This window comes from Chiloscyllium plagiosum, chromosome 34 (genome assembly GCF_004010195.1).
Source record: "Chiloscyllium plagiosum isolate BGI_BamShark_2017 chromosome 34, ASM401019v2, whole genome shotgun sequence".
In the NCBI taxonomy this organism is placed as follows: domain Eukaryota; kingdom Metazoa; phylum Chordata; class Chondrichthyes; order Orectolobiformes; family Hemiscylliidae; genus Chiloscyllium; species Chiloscyllium plagiosum.
This window is the reverse complement of record NC_057743.1, coordinates 40,248,261-40,258,585: the sequence shown is the minus strand read 5'-3', so window position 1 is coordinate 40,258,585 and position 10,325 is coordinate 40,248,261. Positions and strand designations below refer to the sequence as shown.

General features: G+C 41.8%; 1 long non-coding RNA gene across 1 annotated transcript; it reads right to left on the bottom strand.

Moving 5' to 3' along the window:
* Positions 1-429: 429 nt before the first annotated feature.
* LOC122540465 lies at positions 430-2,433 on the bottom strand. Its single transcript, XR_006309313.1, has 3 exons — positions 2,227-2,433; positions 1,882-2,070; positions 430-902 (listed from the first exon to the last, which is right to left on the bottom strand). It is a non-coding gene; the product is annotated as an uncharacterized LOC122540465 (long non-coding RNA).
* Positions 2,434-10,325: the final 7,892 nt, after the last annotated feature.

The window sequence follows — 10,325 nt, the reverse complement described above, 5'->3', positions numbered from 1 at the left end:
ATTTTTTTGAAACATGCAGGATTTTGAGGGGGTAGGCGTTCAGAAAATGCTTCCTCTAGTGAGGAAACCATTAGCTGACATAGTTACAGAATAAAGGGACACTCATTTAAAACTGCAACATGACAGGATTTCCCCTCCCAGGGGACAGTGAAATGTCTGGACTTCCGAAAACTGTGGAGGATGGATTACTGCAAGTATTTAAAGAGGAGGTGGATAGGTGTTTGAAATGTCAGGAAGTTGTGGGCTATGGAGCTGGCTGAAAAGAAGAGTTAAGGCCTGGGGCTGGCCAGCAGCGATCTTGTTGAATGGTGAAGGTCAGAAGTCACACAACACCAGGTTATAGTCTAACAGGTTTATTTGAAAGGAGTAGCGCTCTGAAAGCTTGTGATTCCAAATAAACCTGTTGGATTTTAACCTGGTGTCATTTGGCTTCTGATCTTATCTAACCCAGTCCAACACGAGCACCTCCACATCATTGTTGAATGGCAGAGCAGGTCTGACGGGCTGAATGGCCTTCTCATACTCCTATTTCTTATAGAAACAAAGATATCTGTGTGAACCATGATATGTGAGTGGTTCAAGCTTGTTCTTTGTCTGAATGGTTGCCCTTACATTTATTAATGTTTTATGCCAGCAATGTTTACAGCAGGAAGTTTTGAAAATATTCCAATTTCTAACGTCAGTTCACTGTAAATGTAGGTAAGCAGAATTTCAATCACTTTTTTAGGTCGGGAATCCTATTTGTGTTTAAAAATAGGTCGCTGTTGCTGAGCAGCTGAACTAGACTTCATAAACTTAACGCTGGATTGCTTTCATGTTTTGGGAAAGACTGTGAATTAATGGGTGCAGATCAAAAAAGCAATTCAGAGCTTCAGCTCACGCCAATAGGATCTGAGCGCCACCTGTAGGTGGAACAAAGACTGCGTGTGAATTCAGCTGAATTATTCATTTCACAGACTGTAGAAAGCAAACATAAAATAGCAGCAGCTGAAACCTAACAAACTGCTCAAGTTTTCACAACAATAAAATTTAAGACAAAGAAAGAAAACCAAGGAATTATTTCACAGCAACCCCAGTTTGAAAAGTGTCTGGAAGTCTAACACTTCAGAGTTAAAAATCCCACAATCCCAGGTTACAGTCCAACAGGTTTATTGGAAGCACTAGCTTCCAGAGCACTGCTCCTTCATCAGGTAGCTAATGGGGCAGGATCATAAGACACAGAGTTTATAGCACAACATCGTAGTGTCATGCAACTGATAAGATATATTGAACAAAACTAGATTGCTGTTAAGTCTTTAATCTTTTGGAATGGATTGCAGGTTTCAATTCATTAATATGTAAATCCCAGAACTTCTTTCAAGTCACAGATACACTCCTCCAGTACACACACACACGCATACACGAGCGTGGGTTGTTGGCAGCCGCTCTACGAGAACTGACGGCTCCCAGTTCCGGTAACATGTAGAGTGAGTATAAGCCAGACCCGTTGTAAGTATGAGACCTGGTTGTGGCGACGCTGCGGGGAATAAAATGCTCATATTCTAGCAGACTCGCCTCTTGGTCGTTTGTTCTGTGTCAGACTACTCTCCTACGAACCTGACCTTGAGAATTTTTTAAAACAGCGCACACACACACTTTCTCCCTCTCTCCCACACACACACACTCACACAATCACATTCTCACACACATATTTGCACACACACACACATACATCACCCACATACACACTCCCCCCCACACACACATACCCGACACACTCTCCCACACACAAACACACGCACACACAATCACACAAAAGGAAAAGCAGACAAATGAAAATATAACAAATGGATGGGGGGAGAGAAAGTAACAAAAGAATCCATTGAAAGTCACAAAACCAACCAGGTTCTTCCCAAAGTCGTATTCCTTTCCTCAGCTGTGCCTGAGCAGCAATGGTCAGGCCTTGGTTCATGAATTGCTTGGTTGGACTGAGAGGTTTTCTTTTTCCTTTGAGCCTTCACATTCTTTCTTTTGGTAACTCTGAATGTGGTTCTCCCTGCACGTTTGTCAGAGAATTGGACAGGGCAATTTCTTAAAACAAGGGGACAAAGAGAGTGAGAAATGTTTATGCTGCAATCTTTCCACATGCAACATTTTCAGGCAGTACATGATATCACAGTTAACTGGAACAATAACATTTCATTTCATTTTCGGAATAAAGGTCACAAGGACTAAGAGCACACATACTTGAGCATTTTCTCTGATGATGCTTCATGAATCTAGTGATTGGAACCAGGTGGATCTTGGTGATAATGAGATCCCTGATTGGGGTTGTTAACCTGGACCAATCAGGAAAAGCAGGAAATTTAACCAGGAAATTCAGAATCTCCTCAGTTCAGGAACTGACTCTGAGCTGGCTGCTTACAGCAGTGTGCCCTACACAAGTAAATAAAGGGTGACTCAGTGATGGGATACTGGCTTCTGCTCCATCAATTTTAAAATAACTACTACTGTTTGTTATTTATAACAGATCATTCTAATTGTGTAGAGTCCTTTAACAGTCAATGTCATTGTGATCATTTTAGTCACATGGCCACCAAATTACAAACTGAAGTGTTTCACCCTGGACTGTAAAGCCCCACATCATTTAGAGTAAGTTTCAGCAGGAACTTCATTCTGTGCCACATCCAGCTGGGGTGTTCAATCTTAACCAACGTTCTGTATCTGGTGTATCTCAGTTTGAGATATGATTCGACAAACGTGGGCGGCACGGTGGCACAGTGGTTAGCACTGCTGCCTCGCAGCGCCAGAGACCCGGGTTCAATTCCCGACTCAGGCGACTGACTGTGTGGAGTTTGCACGTTCTCCCCGTGTCTGCGTGGGTTTCCTCCGGGTGCTCCGGTTTCCTCCCACAGTCCAAAGATGTGCAGGTTAGGTGAATTGGCCATACTAAATTGCCCGTAGTGTTAGGTAAGGGGTAAATGTAGGGGTATGGGTGGGTTTCGCTTCGGCGGGTCGGTGTGGATTTGTTGGGCCGAAGGGCCTGTTTCCACACTGTAATCTAATCTGTAATCTAATCTAAAACAAAGGGGATCAGTGAGGGAGAGCAAATCAGAGGACCAATGAGTGCCAGGCACCCAGTGAGCTGCCATATTAGAACTGTCATGGAGGCAAGGCCTTCTCAGAATTGTGACACAGCTGGACAATTGCGAGAACATTTTCAATAAATCACCAAAGAATATGTGATATCATAACATCTGTGTTTAAAAATGAATTCCCGCAAGTTTGAAGCAGATTTTTAAGAACAATTTTCAATTTGATCTGTTCATTCTACAGGCCCTCTCTTCACCAAAGCTACTTACTCCAAAGTTGTGTTGGAATAGAATGAGGGCAGTGTTCTCTGTGATAAATGTGAATGTTATTCTGCTATTGGCATCAATACAGTGAATGGTATCACACAAATCATGAGACAATTGGAGACACTGGATACGGAAAAGTCTAAGGGCTCTGACAACATTCCAGCAATTGTAGAATCATAGAATCCCTACAATGCAGGAAGAGGCCATTCGACTCACCAAGTCTGCACTGACCCTCTGAAGAGCATCTCATCCAGACCCACCCCCTGTTACCCTATCCCAATTGTCCTGCATTTCCCAAGGCCAACCCACCTAGCCTGTATATCCCTGAGCACAATGGGCAATTTAACATTGCCAATACACCTAATCTGCACATCTTGGGACTGTGCAATGAAACCAGAGCACCTGGAGGAAACCCATGCAGACACGGGGAGAATGTACAAACTCCACACAGACAGTTGCTTGAGGCTGGAATCGAACCTGGGTCTCTGATGCTGTGAGGCAACATTGCTAACCACTGATGACTTGTGCTCCAGAACTTGCTGTGCTCCTAGTCAAGCTGTTCCAATACAATTACAAACTGGCATCTATCCAACAAAGTGAAAAATTGCCCAACATGTCCTCTACATAAAAAGCAGGACAAATCCAACTCAGCCAATTACCACCCCATCAATCTACACTTGATCATCAGTAAAGTGATGGAAGGTGTTGGGAACAATGCCCCTAGACAGCAACTGCAAAGGAAGGAGCTGCCCACTGACAACAGGCTTCGTTCCAACAGGCCATTCAGATCCTGATCTCTTACAACCTTGGGCCAAACATGGATAAACGAGCTGAACTCCATGAGAGTGATGATCATTGTTATCAAGGCCACATTTGACAAAGTGTGGCATCAAGGAGTCCTACAAAATTGTAGTCAATGACAATCAGACAGAAACCTCTTCACTAGCCTGAGTTTCATTTGGTTAGGCCTGACACACAGGGAGATGGTTGTGATTGGTGGAGGTCAGTCATCTCAGCTCCAGGACATCTCTGCAGGAGTTCCTCAGGGGTCTGTCTGTCCTTGGCTCAACCATCATCAGCTGCTTCATAAATGAGCTTCCCTCCATCATAAAGTCAGAAGTGGGAACGTTTACCAATGAATGTACAATGTTCAGCACCCTCAGATTCAGATTCCTCAGATACTAAAGCAGTCCATGTTCAAATGCAACAGATCTGGACAATATCCAGGCTTGAGCTGACAAGTGGCAAGTAACAGTCACACCACACAAATCCCAGTCTATGACCATCTCTTACATGAGAAAAACTATTGCCCCTTGACATTTAATGGTGTCCCCATCACTGAATCCTCCACTGTCAATATCCTGGGGGTTACCTTTGACCAGAAACTCAACTGGACTCACCACATAAATGCACTGGCTACAAGAGCAAGTCAGCTGCTACAAATACTTCAGCGAGTAACTCACTTCCTGATTCCCCAACGCCTATCCATCATTTCCAGGCACAAGTCAGGAGTGTGATGGAATGCTCCTCATTTGCCTGGATGGGTGCAGCTCCAACAACTCTCAGAAAGCTAGAACAAAGCAGCTGCTTGATTAACATTCAATCGGCCACCTTCAACATTCACTCTTTTCACCACCAAAGAACGCAGTGTATACCGTCCACAAGATATATAGCAGCAATTCACCCAGGCTCCTTAGACAGCACCTTCCAAACCCACAGTCACTTCCATCTCAAAGGACAAGGGCAGCAGATACATGGGAACACCACCCCTTGCAAATCTCTCTCCAATCCACTCACCATCCTGATGTGGAAATATACTGCTGGCTCATAATTTGGAACTGTCTTCCTAAAAGCACTATGGAGGGACTCCAGCAGATCAGGAATGCGGCCCACCCCTACCTTTCCTCGGGAATTAGAGATCGGCAACAAATGTTGGCTTAGATAACGGTACCCATATCCCATCTATTATTAAAAGGATGGAATAAATGTTAGTACAACAGTGAAAAAAAATCTCAATTTAATATTACACTGCAAAGTTTCATTCTGTGGATGTTAATCTTCTAAATAGTCCTGGAGCAAAATATGTGTCTCCCTTTAAATTTCTCTTCGGCAGTATTGTTAACGCTAACATCTTTCAGGGAGGTCAGTTAGTGTTCAATTATGAAATGCTTCTCCCAAGAGAAAGACCCAGGTGCATAGAAAATTCAATTAATTAAAGATGATAATGGGCCTACAATATGCCTGAACTAATCCTGAGGAAAGAAATCCCCTAGATTTTTACAATTCTCACACAGATTCCTTCATAAAATTACAATTAATTAACAGAATATAAAAATTTCATATGATCAACAACATTCTATTATTCAGGTGTTGGGATTACTGACACTATCCTAATTTCATGAATCAAACAGCTTTGCATTAATCTTCAATGTTCTTTATCTGAGTAGCTTAGTTGCTTTTGTTCCTTTTAACTTTCTGGAGATGCTGACTCCATGATACCATATATTTCATCGGACATCACATCACCGCATTGCTGAAATTACCAATATTCGTGAGTGAGTCTAGACACAAATGTATCCATCAAATCCTGATCTCACTTTGTTTAACGAACTGTGAAGTGATATATTTTGTTAAATTTGCAGTTGAAGGCACAAAGTAAGCCAAGGAAATCAAAAACAGGAATTGCTGGAAAAGCTCAGTAGATTTGGCAGCATCTATGGAGAGAAATCACAGTTAATGCTTCGGTAAACTGACATTTTCCAAACTATTATCAGTCCTGAGGAAGGGTCACTGAACCTGAAACATTAACTCTGATTTCTCTCCGCAGATGCTGCCAGACCTGCTGAGCTTTTCCAGCAATTTCTGTTTTTGTTTCTGATTTACAGCATCAGCTGTTCTTTTGGTTTTTATTAAGCTAAGGGCATGTCAAGCTAGTTAGAAACAAAACCAAATAGTAGGGGTTCTCAAAGATTATTTGACCAACTGAGCCCACCCTTCCTACAGAATAAAATCCTACCAACTTCGAGGATCAACCTGGGTTCTAATCCTAAATTGGTAGTCCTTGCTAACACCAAATATTAGTGTTTAAGGACAAATGTTGTATTCTGCATTAAGACAATCGCTTGATAGTAATTGGACCAAAAAAAAAGCCATCAAAGTTATGCTTCAGTTTTAGGTTCCATTTAAAAGTAAATCAATTTTCTGAGTGGGGCAATATCTATGAAATGTGTTCTGAAAAACAGTCACATCAGACTCTAGGTTAAATCTGTTTCACTCTCCACACGTACTGCTAGTTCTGCTGAGTTTCTCCAACATTTTCTGGTTTTGTTTCAGATTTCCAGCATTTGCAGTTCTTTGTTTTATTTCTTAAATGATTGCGGATTAGTAGGACAGAACTTCAATGTTGCTGAAAACAGGGGCATGTTTGCTGAAGATTTTTCTCATCCACTCATTAGGCCAGAAGCAAGAATGTCAAAGTTCAAACTATCACAACGATTTATATTACAACAGATTGACCCCATTCTTCTAACAATTCAGAACATTGCTTTATTTGCATATCAGTTCAAGAAAGAAAAATATTAAACTGACATCATAGACTCCAAGTATAAAAGACTATTTATATTTAAACAGAATTGGAAACAAAGTGAAACATTTCAAGATGTTATGCAACAGTTTAATGAAAGATTGACAGCAAGACATGATTTCTGGAATCTGAATAAGTCGCAGAGGATTGGAAACCCTGCGAAGTAACATCTTTATTTAAAAAAGGAAGAAGACAGAAAACAGACAATAATGGCCCAGTTAGCTGAATGTTTGATTATTGGAAAAATATTAGAGACTAATATAAAGGTGTAATAGTAGAGCAGTTAGAAACACATAACATGACCAATCAGGATCAGCATTGCTTCATGGAGAGGAAATCATGCCTAACAAAATTATTACAATTCTTTGAGGAGGTTACTAGCAGAATAAACAAAATAGAAGTGATGGATGTAATGTATTTGGATTTTCAAAAGATGTTTGATTTTAGGTTACTTAATACGATAAGGTAAAATAGACATTTAGTGCTCTATGTCTGTTCTCTCATTACAGAGAGATGACTGATGGTGGTTTAACCTGAGGGTCATTACACCTCAGGCGAGGGGCGGGGTTAAGAAGGAGAGCCCTTCATGGTATCCTGAGCCATGTAGGAATTGAACCCATACTACTACCAACACAAACCAGCTTTCCAGCCAATTGAATGAACCATAGAGGTCTGTTAAGGCTGAACCATTAAAATTCTTCAAAGCTGAGACAGACAGTTGTGAATCAATAAGGGAATCAGGTGTTATGGGGAAAAGGCAAGAGAGTGGAGTTATCAGATCAGTTACAATCTCACTGAATGATACAGCAGACTCAATGGGATGAATGGCCTACATCTGCTCCTATGTCTCATGGTCTTAAAGTTACAATCCAGAACAAACACTTCACAACAAAGACAGATTTTAAGGAGGATCTTAAACTAGGAGAAACAGGGGAGAGTTTTAGAACTTAACAGAAGGCCCACTCAGGAATACAGACCGTTAATTAAGATCATGACAGGTCCACCACATCCACTCTATCTTCCTGCCCGATCCTCAATCGCTAGATTCCTTCCATTTCCCTTACCTTCAAAAATCCATTGATCTCAATTGTGCTCAAAGATTGTGTATCCCCCAATCTCTGGGCTGGAGGATTGTATAGAGGTATTGCAAATAATGAGGAAGGCAAATGGATTTTTGGTATTTATTTCTAACAGAAGAGTAGAAAAGTAGGGAAGCATTGTTACAACTGTCCAAGGCATTAGTGAAATCCCACCTGGAGTATTCCCTGCCAGAGGGGAGGTGATAGCCTAATGGTATTATCGCTGAGCTATTAATCTAGAGATCCTGGTAATGTTCTGGGGACCAGGGTTCAAGTCCCATCACAGTAGATGGTGAAATTTGAGTTCAATTAAAACCTGGAGTTAAGAATCTAATGATGACCATGAATCTGTTGTTGGAAAAACCCATCTGGTTCACTAATGTCCTTTAGGGAAGGAAATTGTCATCCTTATCTTGCCTGACCTATACGTGACTCCAGATCACAGCAATGTGATTGACTCTTAACTGCCCTCTGGGCAATTAGGGATGGGTAGTAAATGCTGGCCCAGCCAGTGACAAGCTCATTCTGTGAATGAATAAAAAAGAAAGCAAATGTTGGTGCCCTTACCTGAGGATGGATGTAGTTGTGATGGAGACAGTTCACTGGATTGATTACAGAAATGAAGAGCTTGTCTTATGCAGTGAGATTGAGGCCCTAAGCCCTCTCATGTTTTGACAGATGAGAGGAGATCTAATTGAAGGATATAAGATGCTAAAAGGCATTGACAAAGTTGAGGTAGAGAGGATGTTTCCTCATGTGGAGCAATCTAGAACAAGAGGTCATGGTTTTAAGATAAGGGGCAGCAGATTTAAAACTGAGATGAGGAGAAAATAATTCTCCCAAAGGATCATGAGTCTCTGGTATTCACTCCCTCCAATTATGGTGGATGCTGGGACATTGAGTAAATTCAAGAAAGAGTCAGATTTTTAATTAGTAATGGGTTATGCAGAGCAGGCAGGAAAGTGGGGTTGAAGCTAAGATGAGATCAGCCATGATTGTATTAATTGGCGGAGCAGACTCGAGGGGCTGAATGGCCTCCTCCTGCTCCTAGTTCTTGTGGGACTGGGAAGCAGTAAGTCCTGGGGAATCTGTGTGTTCACCGGTGAAGAGGTGGAGAAAGATCAGGGGTGAAAGGAGTGCTCTGTGTGAGTAAAGGTAGCTCATTCAAGGCCCCTGCTCCTAATTGTTACATTCTGATGTTCCAGGCTATCATAGTGTGTTAATTTGGAATCTGTGTTCAGCTCAGAACTGATTTCCTTGTACGTTTGTTATAAGATGCCCATTTGGAAAAGAAAGTATGTTAGGAAAATATGAGGAAGGATCTTGATCAACACTACTTCATTATTTAAGAAAGGAATTCTAGAGCTTAAAGCTCTCTACAGCTGAAGGAATGGTAATCAATGGTGAGGCAGATGAAGTGGGAGAAGTGCAAGAGGCCAGAGTTGGAAGAGACTGGGGTTCTCAAAGGATTGAACAAAAAGGCCTCCTCTTTTTATCAATTCTGGAGGTTATGTGATTGTGACAAAGGTGAGGGTGAACTCTTGCAAACCGTTACACCTCTTGATACTGTGATGCAGTTAGATCTGAATTTTTTTTTTAAAAACCTCAAATACAAACAGATTCTTTCAAGAAACCAAAACATTTCGACAGAACATCAGTGGAAATTCCAGAGCCAGTTACACAAGTAGCAGTTCATGGACCAAATGAATCTGATTATACATTTTTTAAAATCAATTGTGAATTATTGAGGGTGTTCCATAGCCACTCATGTGGTAGATGGTCTAATTCACAGGGAAGCTGTGCTCTGTAAATTGACACCATCACCTCAAATTCTGATTTTTTATTCATCATGGGATGAGGGCAACATTTATTACCCATCTCTAATTGGCCAGGGATAGCTAAGAGTTAACCACATTGCTGTGGGTATGGAGTCACATGTAGAGTGGACCAGGTAAAGATGGTCGAGGAGAAAGTGAGGACTGCAGATGCTGGAGATCAGAGCTGAAAATCTGTTGCTGGAAAAGCGCAGCACGTCAGGCAGCATCCAAGGAACAGGAGAATCGACGTTTCAGGCATAAGCCCTTCTTCAGGAATGAGGAAAGTGTGCCCAGCAGGCTAAGATAAATGGACCAGGTAAAGATGGTCGAGGAGAAAGTGAGGACTGCAGATGCTGGAGATCAGAGCTGAAAATCTGTTGCTGGAAAAGCGCAGCACGTCAGGCAGCATCCAAGGAACAGGAGAATCGACGTTTCAGGCATAAGCCCTTCTTCAGGAATGAGGAAAGTGTGCCCAGCAGGCTAAGATAAAAGGTAGGGAGGAGGGACT